We start from the raw sequence: 16,114 nt of genomic DNA, 5'->3' as shown, positions 1-16,114 counted from the left end.
TTAGAGAGTCTTCACATAGTTGCATAATTATTCGACTACTCATTGATCTTCACTTATATCTTTCGGAGTAGTTTGTCGTTGCTCTAGTGCTTCACTTATATCTTTTAGAGCATGGTGGTAGTTTTATTTTGAAGAAATAGATGAAATCTCATGCTTCACTTAGATTATTTTGATAGTCTTAATAGCATGGTAATTTTCTTAGAATCCTAATATGCTAGGTATTCAAGAATAATAAAATTCTCTTATGAGTGTGTTGAATACTATGAGAAGTTTGATACTTGATAATTGTTTTGAGATATAGAGATGGTGATATTAGAGTCATGCTAGTTGAGTAGTTGTGAATTTGAGAAATGCTTGTGTTGAAGTTTGCAAGTCCCGTAGCATGCACGTATGGTAAACGTTGTGTAACAAATTTGAAACATGAGGTGTTATTTGATTGTCCTCCTTATGAGTGGCGGTCGGGGACGAGCGATGGTCTTTTCCTACCAATATATCCCCCTAGGAGCATGCGCGCAGTACCGAGGTTTTTGATGACTTGTGGATTTTTGCAATAAGTATGTGAGCTCTTCATGACTAATGTTGAGTCCATGGATTATACGCACTCTCACCCTTCCATCATTGCTAGCCTCTTCGGTACCGTGCATTGCCCTTTCTCGCATTGAGAGTTGGTGCAAACTTCGCCGGTGCATCCAAACCCCGTGATATGATACGCTCTTTCACACATAAACCTCCTTATATCTTCCTCAAAACAGCCACCACACCTACCTATTATGGCATTTCCATAGCCATTCCGAGATATATTGCCATGCAACTTTCCACCATTCCGTTTATCATGACACATTCATCATTGTCATATTGCTTAGCATGATCATGTAGTTGACATAGTATTTGTGGCAAAGCCACCGTTCATAATTCTTTCATACTTATCACTCTTGGTTCATTGCATATCCCGGTACACCGCCGGAGGCATTCATATAGAGTCATCTTTGTTCTAGTATCGAGTTGTAATCATTGAGTTGTAAATAAATAAAAGTGTGATGATCATCATTTTCTAGAGCATTGTCACAAGCGAGGAATAAAAAAAGAGAAAGGCCATAAAAAAAGAGAAGGCCCCAAAAAAAGCGAAAGGCCATAAAAAGGAAAAGGCCCAAATAAAAAAATAAAAAAAATAAAAAAATGAGAGAAAAAGAGAGAAGGGACAATGCTACTATCCTTTGCCACATTTGTGCTTCAAAGTAGCACCATAATCTTCATGATAGAGAGTCTCTTGTTCTGTCACTTTCATATACTAGTGGGAATTTTTCATTATAGAACTTGGCTTGTATATTCCAACAATGGGCCTCCTCAAGTGCCCTAGGACTTCGTGAGCAAGCAAGTTGGATGCACACCCACTTAGTTTCTTTTGTTGAGCTTTCATACATTTATAGCTCTAGTGCACCCGTTGCATGGCAATCCCTACTCCTTGCATTAACATCAATCGATGGGCATCTCCATAGCCCATTTATTAGCCTTGTTGATGTGAGACTTTCTCCTTTTGTCTTCTCCACATAACCCCCCTCATTATATTCTATTCCACCCATAGTGCTATATCCATGGCTCGCACTCATGTATTACGTGAAAGTTTATGAGTTTGAGATTACTAAAGTATGAAACAATTGCTTGGCTTGTCATCGGGGTTGTGCATGATGAGAGCATTCTTGTGTGATGAAAATGAAACATGACTAAACTATATGATTTTGTAGGGATAAACTTTCTTTGGCCATGTTATTTTGAGAAGACATAATTGCTTAGTTAGTATGCTTGAAGTATTATCATTTTTATGTCAATATGAACTTTTGTCTTGAATCTTTCGGATCTGAATATTCATACCACAATTAAGAAGAATTGCATTGAAATTATGCCAACTAGCATTCCACCTCAATTTTTTTATCATTTACCTACTCGAGGACGAGCAGGAATTAAGCTTGGGGATGCTGATACGTCTCCAACGTATCTATAATTTTTTATTGCTCCATGCTATATTATTTACTGTTTTGGGCAATATTAGGCTTTATTTTCCACTTTTATATTATTTTTGGGACTAACCTATTAACCGGAGGCCCATCCCAGATTTGCTGTTTTATGCATATTTCAGTGCTTCGAAGAAAAGGAATATCAAACGGAGTCGAAACGGAACGAAATCAACTGGAGAAGTTATTTTTGGAAGGAAACCTACCAGATAGACTTGGACCCTACGTCAGAAGATGAAGGAGGAGCTCACGAGGGTAGGGGGCGCGCCCACCCCCCTGGGGCGCGCCCCCTGCCTCGTGGCCACCCCTTCGGTCCACCGACGTACTCCTTTCACCCATATATACCCACGTATCCTAAAACTTCCAGAACAGAGATTAGATCGGGAGTTTCGTTGCCAGAAGCCTCCGTAGCCACCGAAAGCCAATCTAGACCCGTTCCGACACCCTGCCGGAGGGGGAAATCCTTCTCCGGTGGCCATCTTCATCATCCCGGTGCTCTCCATGCCGAGGAGGGAGTAGTTCTCCCTCGGGGCTGAGGGTATATACCAGTAGCTATGTGTTTAATCTCTCTCTCTCGTGTTCTTGATTTGGCACGATCTTGATGTATCGCGAGCTTTGCTATTATAGTTGGATCTTATGTTTCTCCTCCCACTCTTCTCTCTTGTAATGAATTGAGTTTCCCCTTTGAAGTAATCTTATCGGATTGAGTCTTTAAAGATTTGAGAACACTTGATGTATGTCTTGCCGTGCGTATCTGTGGTGACAATGGGATACCACATGATTCACTTGATGTATGTTTTGGTGATCAACTTGCGGGTTCCGCCCATGAACCTATGCATAGGGGTTGGCACACATTTTCGTCGTGATTCTCCGGTAGGAACTTTGGGGCACTCTTTGAGGTCCTTTGTGTTGGTTGAATAGATGAATCTGAGATTGTGTGATGCATGTCGTATAATCATACCCATGGATACTTGAGGTGACATTGGAGTATCTAGGTGACATTAGGGTTTTGGTTGATTTGTGTCTTAAGGTGTTATTCTAGTACGAACTCTAGGGCTATTTGTGACACTTATAGGAATAGCCCAACGGATTGATTGGAAAGAATAACTTTGAGGTGGTTTCGTACCCTACCATAATCTCTTTGTTCGTTCTCCGCTATTAGTGACTTTGGAGTGACTCTTTGTTGCATGTTGAGGGATAGTTATGTGATCCAGTTGTGTTATTATTGTTGAGAGGACTTACACTAGTGAAAGTATGAACCCTAGGCCTTGTTTCCTAGCATTGCAATACCATTTACGCTCACTTTTATCACTTGTTACCTTGCTGTTTTTATAATTTCAGATTACAAATACCTTTATCTACTATCCATATACCACTTGTATCACCATCTCTTCGCCGAACTAGTGCACCTATACAATTTACCATTGTATTGGGTGTGTTGGGGACACAAGAGACTCTTTGTTATTTGGTTGCAGGGTTGCTTGAGAGAGACCATCTTCATCCTACACCTCCTACGGATTGATAAACCTTAGGTCATCCACTTGAGGGAAATTTGCTACTGTCCTACAAACCTCTGCACTTGGAGGCCCAACAACGTCTACAAGAAGAAGGTTGTGTAGTAGACATCACAAGCCAATACGCACAACAAACCAAACGACGGGGTTATGACCAAGAATATGCATTTTCATCTTATGCTTCCAACTAGCAAAAATTGTACCATGAAAATAAGGACCTCTACGGTGGTAATTTCCCTTGCTAGACGCCATACTCTCCTAGGTTGTGAAACCAAGGCTGTGATCACCAAAGCTCTGATACCACTTGTAGGATCAAAAGCATGTCTAGAGGGGGTGATTAGACTACTTGACCAAATAAAAATCTATCATTTTCCCAATTTTAGTTGTGGGCAGATTTTAGCAATTAGCACAAGTCAAGCAATCAACCTACACATGCAATTCTAAGAGTATAGCAGCGGAAAGTACAACATTGCATATGAACGTAAAGGGAAGGGTTCGGAGAAGGCGAACGCAATGGAGACACAGAGATTTTTGGTGTGGTTCCGAATTCCGATAGGTGGTGCTATTGTACGTCCACATTGATGGAGACTTCAACCCACGAAGGGTAATAGTTGCGCGAGTCCACTGAGGGCTCCACCCACGAAGAAGCAACCTTGTATATGCCACCATGGCCATCGTCCATGAAGGACTTGCCTCACTCGGGTAGATCTTCATGAAGTAGGCGATCTCCTTGCCCTTAGAAACTTATTGGTTCAACTCCACATCACAATTTAGGCTCCCAAGCGACACCTAACCAATCTAGGAGACACCACTCTACAAAAGGTAATAGATGGTGTGTAGATGATGAACTCCTTGCTCTTGTGATTCAAATGATAGTCTCCCCAACACTCAACTCTCCCTATCAATTTGTCTATGGTGGAAGACAGATTTAAGTGGAAAGCAACTTGGGGAAGGCTAGAATCAAGGTTCAAAAGGTTGGATTGGAACCTCTTGATCTCAACACATGAGTTGGTGGCTCTTTCTCAGAAAATGGATGGTGGAAGTGTAGGCACGTTCTGATGGCTCTCTCACAAATGGAGAAGGGGTGGAAAACCGGCGGATCTCGGGTAGGGGGTCCCGAACTGTGCGTCTAGGATTGATGGTAACAGGAGACGGGGGACACGATGTTTACCCAGGTCCGGGCCCTCTCTATGGAGGTAATACCCTACTTCCTGCTTGATTGATCTTGATGAATATGATTATTACAAGAGTTGATCTACCACGAGATTGTAATGGCTAAACCCTAGAAGTCTAGCCTATGAATATGGTAATGAGTATATGTCGTGTCCTTTCCGGACTATCCCCTTCGGTTTATATAGACACCGAGGGGATCTACGGTTTACATGGAGTCGGTTACATAAGAAGGAATCTTCGGTCACCAAGCTTGCCTTCCACGCCAAGTAGAGTCCAATCCGGACACGATGCAGTCTTCGGCCTTCATGTCTTCACAGCCCATCAGTCCGACCCATGGATAACAGGCCGGACACGCGAGGACCCCTTAGTCCTGGACTCCCTCAGTAGCCCCTGAACGTGGCTTTCAATGATGAGGAGTCCGGCGTGCAGATTGTCTTCGGAATTGCAAGGCGAGTTCCCCTTTGTCTGAACTCCAAGATAGTCTTCGGATGCAATGATAGTATCCTGACCTGTTACGCACACCATACACAACCGCAAAGAGAATATAATATTTGCACGAATCTAATCTGTTGACAGCTTTTTTCCAACACGACATCATGTTTGTCCAGTTATAATTTCGGACTATTTTTCTTCTGCCATTCCATGCTTCGAGACGCGGTTGCTATCGGCACGTCTTGTTGAAACAGAGATCGTGCCCCCTTATTGCGGGATTCTCATCAATGCAGGCATGGGTAACTCAACCATGTCGTTTATACAGCCCTAGGGAACAGGCGAATCCTAAGGCGAGTGAGGAGGCGTTTAATATTTGCTGCCTTTATAAGGGGATAAGGATTCCCTCTTCTTCTCATCACGCTCTCTCTCCGTCTCCGCCTTTCCGATCTCAAGCTCCAGCACCCAAGTTCTCATCTCCTTTCCACTCAAGCAACCATGTCCGGATCTGGTGGTCAGGGCAAGTGGATGGTCTCCTCTGTCAAGGAGGAGGACATTACTAAGCTCCGGGCGGCCAGATATTTGGCGAAGGAGATCGCCCATCGTTTGCCAATCGAGGGACAAGTCGTCCCCACGCCGGAGCCCACGGAGAGGGTAGTATTCATCCCCCATTTCTTCCGTGGGCTAGGGTTTCCACTCCACCCTTTCGTCCGCGGGCTGATGTACTATTACGGGATAAATTTCCATGATCTGTCCCCGAATTTCTTCCTCAACATCTCGGCATTTATCGTTGTGTGCAAGGCCTTCCTCCGCATCCATCCCCACTTCGGGTTGTGGCTCAAAGTCTTCAACGTGAAGCCGAAGGTGGTGGACGGCCAGCACGCAGAGTGCGGAGGGGCCATGGTGAGCAAGCTATCCAACGTCTCCTGGCCCAAAGGCACCTTTGTGGAGACAGTAAAGGAATGGCAGAAGCAGTGGTTCTACATCACAAAACCTCGCGGCACCACCTGGGCCGCAGCTGCCGAATTCCGCTCAAGTGCTCCCATGCAACTCACCTCCTGGGTCGAGAAGAGTCCGGACTGGTGTTCACCTGACGAGCTGATAGCACTACAGATGCGCGTTCAAAGCATGGTGACCAAGGACGTCAAGCTCGTTGACATTATCCAGGTGATGCTAGTCCGCTGGATTCTTCCGTGCCAGCGCCGAAGCCGCCCTTTATGGGAGTTCAATTCAAAGAAGCATCAGACCCTGAAAAGGCTCTTCGATACTTCTCACAAAGGGGCCTGGAAGTTGCTCTTTAAGGGCAACGAGAAGCCACCGGCCACGGACTCAGACCGTGGTCACAATTGTAACCGCCCCGCCAGTGAGGTATGTTACTTTTGACGTATTCCCAACTTAAATGTTTCGAGGATGATGTCTGAGATCTTAGTATTGCTCCCTCAGGACTGGGTGGAGAGGGCGAAGCGGATCCAGTGTCCGGCTCGATTGCCCGAAGAACCAGTCATCCCGCGCCTGGCAAAGATGCTGGTGTCGGCGCCATATACGGTGTCGGAGAAGAAGGCCAAGAAGAAGGCCAAGGGGGCCAAGAGTGGCCCTCGTCACAAGGGCACTTTGGACGCGACGTCCGAAGACGACGAGGCCCATTCCTCTGTCCCTAAGGACAATGATGAGGAAGAAGAGGAGGAGGAGGAAAACAACCCTCCTCCCGAGGAGAAGAAGAAGAGGGTGGCCTCAGCACATCTGGAGGCGAAAGCGCCCCAAAAGGGGAAGAGAGCCCCAGCGGTCAACACCGCGTGGGACATTGACAGTAGTCCGGAATGTCGCCCCCGTGCTAGGCCTCAGGCCGCATCGTAAGTGACATGGCTTATTTATGCGCACATCCAGTCCTTTCTTTTTATTATTCTAACATGGTTAATCCACACTATAGCAGTCCGGCCTATGACCTTATCCAGCGATCCTCATCTGGAGGTTCGTTGGCTCCATCGGAGATGGCGAGCATGTCGCCACCGCCTGCTTACTCCCCCGGGGCCAGGGACGACATCAAAGTGTTATCTCGGAGGACCGCTCCGAAGGTAGGATCCCAGGACGGTGTCCGGGAGGCGCCACAAGGTAGGACCTCCACTGCCGGACACATAGGGGAGCCAATCCCCATGGAGACTGGCAAAGAGGGCCGTATCCAGTTTGGCCCTCAGCTGAATACGATTCCGGAGATCCATATGGCTTAGGAGTCGGGTGAGCAGCCCCCTTTGAAGGAGGGGGTGCGTCGCCTCCACCAGTGGCTCCTGTCCATCCAGGAGCACCAGATGACCTGATGGGGGTGCTACGAAGCGCCTCTGTTGTGGATGAGCACCATATCCTTATGGGTGCGGTGATTGAGAAGGTTCAGTCTGCCAAGAGCGGACTGAATGAAGCCTGCAGCAACCTGTTAATAGGTTTCGAGGTAAGAAAGAGAAAACCCATGCATAGTCCATAGCCCTTGAGACGGTATCCGGTGTTCGGCGAGGAGAACCGGATAGGGGATCAATCCTTAATTATAAGAGGCTGACTGAATATGTATCGATAAGCAGGCGTCCCTGTTGGCCGCGACCTCGCATGCTGCCGAGGTCTCCGAGCTGAAGCGGAGGCTGGAGCGGACCGAGAACGAGCTCGGCGAGGTTAAGGTTCGGCTCCAGGAGAAGCAAGGTGAGGAACGACTTGCTATATGTTTGGGAAAAGGATAAGAATTGTATATTGACAGCGGTATTGTGATATGTGCAAAAGCTGTGACCGAGGTCGAGGCCCTGAGGAAGGCCCTGGGCGAGGCCGAGGAGCAGGCTGTCCAGCAGCAAACCGCACGTAAGAAGCTAAAGGCCCGGGTCAAAGAAGTCCATCAGGAGCTCCAGGATGCGGTGAAAAAATGCGAGGCCTTGGAGCATGATGCGTCGGTTTAAGGGACCGAACTTGCCAAGGCTCATCAGAGCATGGAGACCGCACGGAATGAGGCCCAAGCCGCCCTCCAGGAGATCCAGGAGGCCAAGAAGATCACAGTGGGTGAGGCATTTAAGATGCAAATCAAGTATGCAAAGAAGTAGTACCTTTTACTAACCCGGGTTCGGAGTTCCCCAGGGGCTTTTGCGGATTTGCCATGCAGTGTATCAGACGCCGTGGAGTTCTATCGAGCTGAAGGAGGGGGTTCTTCAGAGAGGCTCTTCTGGACTCTGGTCGCAGTATGCGGCACCAGAGCATCCCGTGTCCTAACACCGATCAGCTGAAACAGATGGTGGAGCTGCATAGGGTAGCCGAACTAGCCATTAAGGATTTGATAATCCGGTTGTGGCCAGCCGAAGCTATGCCTAGCAGCTACTTTGGACTCATGAGGCGGATGGTGAATGCTTGTCCTCGGCTGGACATTATCAAGCGCTCCATCTGTATTGAAGGTGCCCGTATGGCCTTCACTCACTACAAGATGTGGTGGGCGAAGATGAACACTGTTGAAGTCGCCAGCGGGCCGCCAGAGGGCAAGGAGCACCGCACACCCGAGCGATATTTCGAGGATGTCGTAGAAGGGTCTCAACTTGTAGCGGCACAATGTTCACAGGACATTGTATTTGAATGAATGTATTCATGCTGCCTTTGTCTTGTATTATGGGAACAAAGCCAGTTTTTGTAAAGTAATTATGCTTTGAATTGTTTCCTCCTGTACGGCCGTGTTGTGTGTAATCTGAGGGTTGGCCAGTCGTCGATTTCTGCCCTCACGTAGATAGTACGGAGGTGTTCGGGATGGAATCTAAACAAACTTGATCCAATTACATGGTCCTTGAAGGAGTTGTTTAGTGCAAGAACAAGGCAATCAGACTTTATGGATTTAACGCCCTCACTTAGCCATAGGAGTTTTATAATAAAGCATGGGCGCAGCCCCTAGTTTAAGCCAGAGTACTGTCAGCATCTGATCGGGAAGTGCCGATCTCTCGCGTAACGCGGAAAAAATCTCCAACGATTTGTAACCCTCGAGTAGCTGACCGGCTCTTGCCACATCATGACAGTCAGTTTTCGGCTTTCTCTACTGAGGTGCTCGTGTGGTCAAAGCGAGGGCAAAATTGCAGTAGTTCTCCCTTTACTACCCTAGCCGATGGAGCGGAACGTAGGGTAGCAAGCACAGGAGCCGGGCAACCCAACTATTGACCAAAGACATGATTCGGAGCCAATGCATATAATGCTAAATTCGGGGTGCCGAACTTATATATAAGAAGTGTTCGGACTGTGCTGCCGTATTGTGGGGCGACAGGTAGCCCCTGGCGAATATGAAACGTAAAAGAGTGTCGATGCAGCAAATAGGCAGATCGAAATAAAACGAAGTAAGAAGTGAAAACCACAGAAGTTGGGCCACGAACCATTTTTATTATAACTGGATGGATACGTCAAGGCGTATCTTGTACAGATGGTGCGAGAAGTATCCAGCCATTTAACATGCTGGAATCAATAGGGCGCAGCGTGCGGGTCCTGAGAAATAAGTATGAATACCATCAAGAAGAACGTATAAAGGTTACCCTACACACCTGTGCCGCTTGCCTCCGTTGTATTCCAGTCCTTTGAAAGGACTTGACATCAGGCCCGCGGAAAAGGGTGCCTGAAACAAGAAAAAGAAGTAAAGGTATGTGTATCCGGGATTGGTCTGGCCGAATTATAGACCCCGGGTTATCTCGTGCCTCCGTCGGTGTCCATGGAATTTTGAGTGCGTAATTGTGTACGTGTGGTACGAATGCCACTACCTCATTGGGGCTGGGACAGAGGCCGAATTGCTAGTCGAGCTCTTGACGAGCCGCGCTGTCCTGTTGCAGTGTAGTCCAGACCCTCTTGATGGTGTCCAGGGGCTCGGCAGCTGGATTATAATGCTGCTTGAGAAGGCCGCTCTGTACTTCTGCTGCTAGGGAGGCGGTTTGCTCCTCTGTTCGGAGGGAACGTTCCGTATTGCCATTGACTGTTATGACGCCGCGTGGACCGAGCATCTTGAGCTTGAGATAAGCATAGTGTGGCACTGCGTTAAATCTAGCAAACGCGGTTCGTCCGAGCAGTGCGTGGTAGCCGCTGCGAAAGGGGACGATATCGAAGATTAACTCTTCGCTTTGGAAGCTGTCCGGAGAACCGAAAACCACCTCCAGCATGATTGAGCCCATACAGCGGGCCTCTACACCTGGTATGACTCCTTTAAAGGTAGTCTTTGTTGGTTTGATTCGTGAGGGATTAATGCCCATCTTCCGTACTGTATCCTGGTACAGCGGGTTGAGGCTGCTTCCACCATCCATCGGGACTCGTGTTAGGTGGAATCCATCGATGATTGGGTCAAGGACCAGTGCGGCCGACCCGCCGTGGCGGATACTAGTCGGATGATCTCGTCGATCGAAGGTGATCGGAAATGACGACCATGGATTGAACTTTGGGGCGACTGGCTCTACCACGTAGACGTCCCTGAGTGCTCGTCTGCGCTCCTTTCTGGGGATGTGCGTGGCGTATATCATGTTCACCATTTTGACTTGGGGGGATTTCTTCTGTCCCTCGGTGTTCGGCTGCCGGGGCTCTTCATCCTCGTCCTCACTTTGTGATCCCTTTTCTTTGTTTTCAGCATTCAACTTGCCAGCCTGCTTGAAGACCCAACACTCCCAGTTGGTATGATTGGCTTGCTTATCCGGGCAGTCGTGAATTTGGCACGGACGGTCGAGTATGCAGTCCAGGCTAGAAGGTCCTTCGTTGTTTCTTTTGTAGGGTTTCTTCCCTTGGCCGGACTTGGAGCCACTGAATCCGGCGTTGACTGTGGTGTCCTCGGTGTTGTCGGCATTGCTTTGGTGTTTGTGTCTATTGCGCCGGAGCTTGCCGGTGCTGATCTTGGCCTCGGTGGGGCCTGCGTCGTTGGCTGTGTTTTTGCTACGAGCCAGCCAGCTATCCTCGCCTGTCCAAAAGCGGGTCATGAGTGCCGTAAGGGCTGCCATTGACTTCGGATTTACTTGTCCGAAGTGGCGTGCTAGCCATTCGTCATGAATGTTGTGCTTGAAGGCTGCTAGGGCCTCGGCATCCGGACAGTCAATGATCTGGTTATTTTTGGTTAGGAACCTAGTCCAGAATTTTCTGGCTGATTCTCCGGGTTGTTGAACTATGTGGCTTAGGTCATCGGCATCTGGTGGCTGGACATAAGTTCCTTGGAAGTTGTCGAGGAAAGCCTCTTCCAAGTCCTCCCAGCTGCCGATGGAGTTCTCAGGCAGGCTATTTAACCAGTGCCGAGCTGGTCCTTTGAGCTTTAATGGGAGGTATTTGATGGCGTGGAGGTCATCTCCTCGGGCCATGTGGATGTGGAGAATGAAATCCTCGATCCATACTGCAGGATCGGTTGTGCTGTCGTATGATTCGATATTGACGGGCTTGAACCCCTCGGGGAATTCATGATCCAGTACTTCATCTGTGAAGCAGAGCGGGTGTGCGACGCCTCTATATCGGGCCGCATCGTGGCGGAGCTCTGAAGGAGTCCGTCTGTGGCATTCGGCCCGAGCGTGGTTAGGTTTGTCACGTCCGAATAGGTAGTCGTCGTTGTGCCTCGAGGCACATCCTCGTGATCCATAGATCGATCTTGTGTGTCCTGCTCTACTATCCAGGGTCTGTCGGAGGTCACACATATGACTCTGGACTCTTCCGTCCCTATTTTGACGGGGTGGTGGGGTGGTCTATTGTTCGGCCTGAGTTGCCGCTTTATCCCGGCCGTGGGGTGGCCGTTCCGCCGCCCTGTCCCGACCATGTGGTGGTCGATCCGCATTACGCGAGGGAGATATGTGCTCCGGCGCCTCCTCATTGAATTGAGGTAGCAGTCTGCGTTTCAGGTAGCTCTTGGCTGGGTGGTTGAGGTCGTATTCCTCGGCTGTCAGGACATTAGTCCATCTATCGACGAGCAGGTCTTGTTCAGCTTGAAGTTGTTGTTGTTTCTTTTTCAGGCTCCTTGCAGTGGCTATGAGCTGAAGCTTAAAGCCCTCCTGCTCGAGAGGATCCTCAGGCACGATGAAGTCTTCGTTGCCAAGGCTTGTCTCCTCCTCGGAGGATGGACGGTAACTATCATCCTCCGAGTCATCTTCTATGGCCTGTTCGTCAGGGCTGTCTTGCCTGTTGTCGTGTTCCAGTTTGGATGTAGCCCCGACAGGGTCTTCATTGTTTTCGGCATCGCCAGGAGTACTATTTTATCCGGTGCCAGTGTTGCCGTCCTTTGAGTGGCGGGGCTTGGGGCGGTGCTTGGGCTGTCGGCGCTTGGACTATGTCTCGGAGGTTTTATTCGCATCTGGCTCTTCTTTGTCGTTGCCAGATCCTTTAGGTGTATCAACCATGTACACGTCATACGAAGAGGTAGTTGTCCAACGTCCAGTGAGTGGCGGGTCTTGGCCTTGCTCCTTGTCGGCATCGTCGTCCATACCATCGATGTCTTCGGAGCCATAGTCAAGCACGTCGGTTAAGTCATCGACGGTGGCTATGAAGTGGGTGGCGGGTAGGAAGCAAGATTCCTCATCATCCGTCTCTAGCTCGAACCGGACATAGTTCGGTTGTGAGTCCTTCTCCAAGGACAAATTCTTTAAAGATTTTAGCACGTCACCCAAAGGCGAGTGCTGGAAAACGTCAACGGCACTGAACTCGAAGATCGATAACCGATCTAGCTCGGTGTCCGCGGGCGTACACAATCCGGAACTTATAGCCGGAGATGAGTCCGAAGTTCCGTTAAAGCGAATATTGCAGGGCGTCGAGTCCATGTGCGGCTCCAACACCGCGGACTCTGCGGACTCGCATGGCTCGATCTGCTTCGGCTCTAAGGTCGTTGCAACCACAGGGACCATCTCCTGGGTGTGATTCGATGACAGATTTAAGTCACGTTCATCGGGATGAGGGGGAGCGATCACCGTGGGTTCAAATCCCTCGAAGATCAAGTCTTTATGGATATCCACGACGTAGTTCAAGCTTCTGAATCTAACCTGATGGCCAGGGGTGTAGCTGTAGATCTGCTCCATATGGCCAAGCGAGTTGGCCCGCAGTACGAAGCCACCGAATACGAAGATCTACCTGGGGAGGAAGGTTCCTCTTTGGACAAAGTCATTATTGACGATTGAAGGGGCCATCGAACCTTTTGTCGACGGCACAGCGGAACTCTCAATGAAAGCACCAATGTCGGTGTCAAAACTGGCGGACCTTGGGTAGAGGGTCCCGAACTGTGCGTCTAGGATCGATGGTAATAGGAGACGGGGGACACGATGTTTACCAGGTTCGGTCCTCTCTATGGAGGTAATACCCTACTTCCTGCTTGATTGATCTTGATGAATATGAGTATTACAAGAGTTGATCTACCACGAGATCATAATGACTAAACCCTAGAAGTCTAGCCTATGAATATGGTAATGAGTATATGTCGTGTCCTTTCCGGACTATCCCCTTCGGTTTATATAGACACCGAGGGATCTAGGGTTTACATGGAGTCGGTTACATAAGAAGGAATCTTCGGTCGCCAAGCTTGCCTTCCACGCCAAGTAGAGTCCAATCCGGACACGGTGCAGTCTTCGACCTTCATGTCTTCACAGCCCATCAGTCCGGCCCATGGATAACAAGTCGGACGCGCGAGGACCCCTTAGTCCTGGACTCCCTTAGTGGAGGGGTATATATAGCCCCCACACAAAATCCAACCGTTACACACATTTGACTCATCTTGGTGGCACCAAATAGTTAAACTCGATGGCACTGATCAGTTAAAAAATGTGAAAATTAGGAATCTCGGTAAGTCTCTTTACTCGTTCCGTAATGCATCATCCCGCAACTAACTTATTGGTCACAATGATTGCAAGGCTTATAGTGATGTGCATTACTGAGAGGGCCTAGAGATACCTCTCTGATACTCGGAGTGAAAAATCCTAATATCGATCTATGCCAACTCAACAAAAACCTTTGCAGACACCTGTAGAGCACCTTTATAATCACCCAGTTATGTTGTGATGTTTCGTAGCACACAAAGTGTTCCTCCGGAATTCGGGAGTTGCATAATCTCATAGTCATAGGAACATGTATAAGTCATGAAGAAAGCAATAGCAACAAACTAAATGATCATCATGCTAAGCTAACAGATGGGTCAAGTTAATCACATCATTCTCTAATGATGTGATCCCGTTAATCAAATGACAACTCATGTCTATGGCTAGGAAACTTAACCATCTTTGATTCAATGAGCTAGTCAAGTAGAGGCATACTAGTGAGACTCTGTTTGTCTATGTATTCACACATGTACTAAGTTTCCGGTTAATACAATTCTAGCATGAATAATAAACATTTATCATGATATAAGGAAATATAAATAACAATTTTATTATTGCCTCTAGGGCATATTTCCTCCAGTCTCCCACTTGCACTAGAGTCGATAATCTAGTTCACATCGTTATGTGATTTGACACCAATAGTTCACATCTTTATGTGATTAGTTCATATCTCCATGTGACTAACACCCAAAGGGTTTACTAGAGTTGATAATCTAGTTCACATTGCTATGTGATTAACACCCAAAGAGTGATCATGTTTTGCCTGTGAGAGAAATTTAGTCAACGGGTCTGCCACATTCAGAGCCGTATGTATTTTGCAAATATTCTATGTCTACAATGCTTTGCATGGAGCTACTCTAGCTAATTGCTCCCACTTTCAATATGTATCTAGATCGAGACTTAGAGTCATCCAGATCGGTGTCAAAGCTTGCATCGACATAACTCTTTACGACGAACTCTTTGTCACCTCCATAACCAAGAAACATTTCCTTATTCCACTAAGGATATTTTTGACCGTTGTCCAGTGATCCACTCCTGGATCACTATTGTACCCTCTTGCCAAACTTATGGTGAGGTACACAATAGGTCTGGTACACAGCATGGCATACTTTATAGAACCTATGACTGAGGCATAGGGAATGACTCTTCATTCTCTTTCTATTTTCTATCATGGTCGGGTTTTGAGTCTTTACTCAACTTCACACCTTGCAACACAGGCAAGAACTCCTTCTTTGACTGTTCCATTTTGAACTACTTCAAAATCTTGTCAAGGTATGTACTCATTGAAAATATATCAAGCGTCTTGATCTATCTCTATAGATCTTGATGCTCAATATGTAAGTAGCTTCACCGAGGTCTTTCTTTGAAAAACTCCTTTCAAACACTCCTTTATGCTTTCCAGAAAATTCTACATTATTTCCGATCAACAATATGTTATTCACATATACTTATCAGAAATGCTGTAGTGCTCCCACTCACTTTCTTGTAAATACAAGCTTCACCGCAAGTCTGTATAAAGCCATATGCTTTGATCACTTTATCAAAGCATATATTCCAACTCCGAGATGCTTGCACCAGTCCATAAATGGATTGCTGGAGCTTGCACACTTTGTTAGCACCTTTTGGATCGACGAAACCTTATGGTTGCATCATATACAACTCTTCTTTAAGATGTCCATTAAGGAATGCAGTTTTCACATCCATTTGCCAAATTTCATAATCATAAAATGCGGCAATTGCTAACATGATTCGGGCGGACTTAAGCATCGCTACGGGTGAGAAGGTCTCATCGTAGTCAACTCCTTGAACTTGTCGAAAACCTTTTGCAACTAGTCGAGCTTTGTAGACAGTAATATTACCGTCAGCGTCAGCCTTCTTCTTGAAGAACCATTTATTCTCTATGGCCTGCCGATCATCGTGCAAGTCAACCAAAGTCCATACTTTGTTCTCATACATGGATCCCATCTCAGATTTCATGGCTTCAAGCCATTTTGTGGAATCTGGGCTCATCATCGCTTCCTCATAGTTCGTAGGTTCGTCATGGTCAAGTAACATGACCTCCAGAACAGGATTATTGTACCAATCTGGTGTGGATCTCACTCTGGTTGACCTACGAGGTTCAGTAGTAACTTGATCTAAAGTTACATGATCATCATCATTAGCTTCCTCACTAATTGGTGTAGGAGTCATA

The 16,114-nt window shown here is 47.4% G+C and overlaps 1 pseudogene; it reads right to left on the bottom strand.

Moving 5' to 3' along the window:
• Positions 1-9,580: 9,580 nt before the first annotated feature.
• On the bottom strand, positions 9,581-13,242 carry LOC147979906 (uncharacterized; annotated as a pseudogene).
• Between the last annotated feature and the right edge of the window lie 2,872 nt (positions 13,243-16,114).

Source organism: Triticum urartu, chromosome 3A, assembly GCF_056163025.1.
Source record: "Triticum urartu cultivar PI428250 chromosome 3A, HENAU_Tu73, whole genome shotgun sequence".
Classification (NCBI taxonomy): domain Eukaryota; kingdom Viridiplantae; phylum Streptophyta; class Magnoliopsida; order Poales; family Poaceae; genus Triticum; species Triticum urartu.
This window is presented reverse-complemented; position numbering and strand designations above follow the sequence as displayed.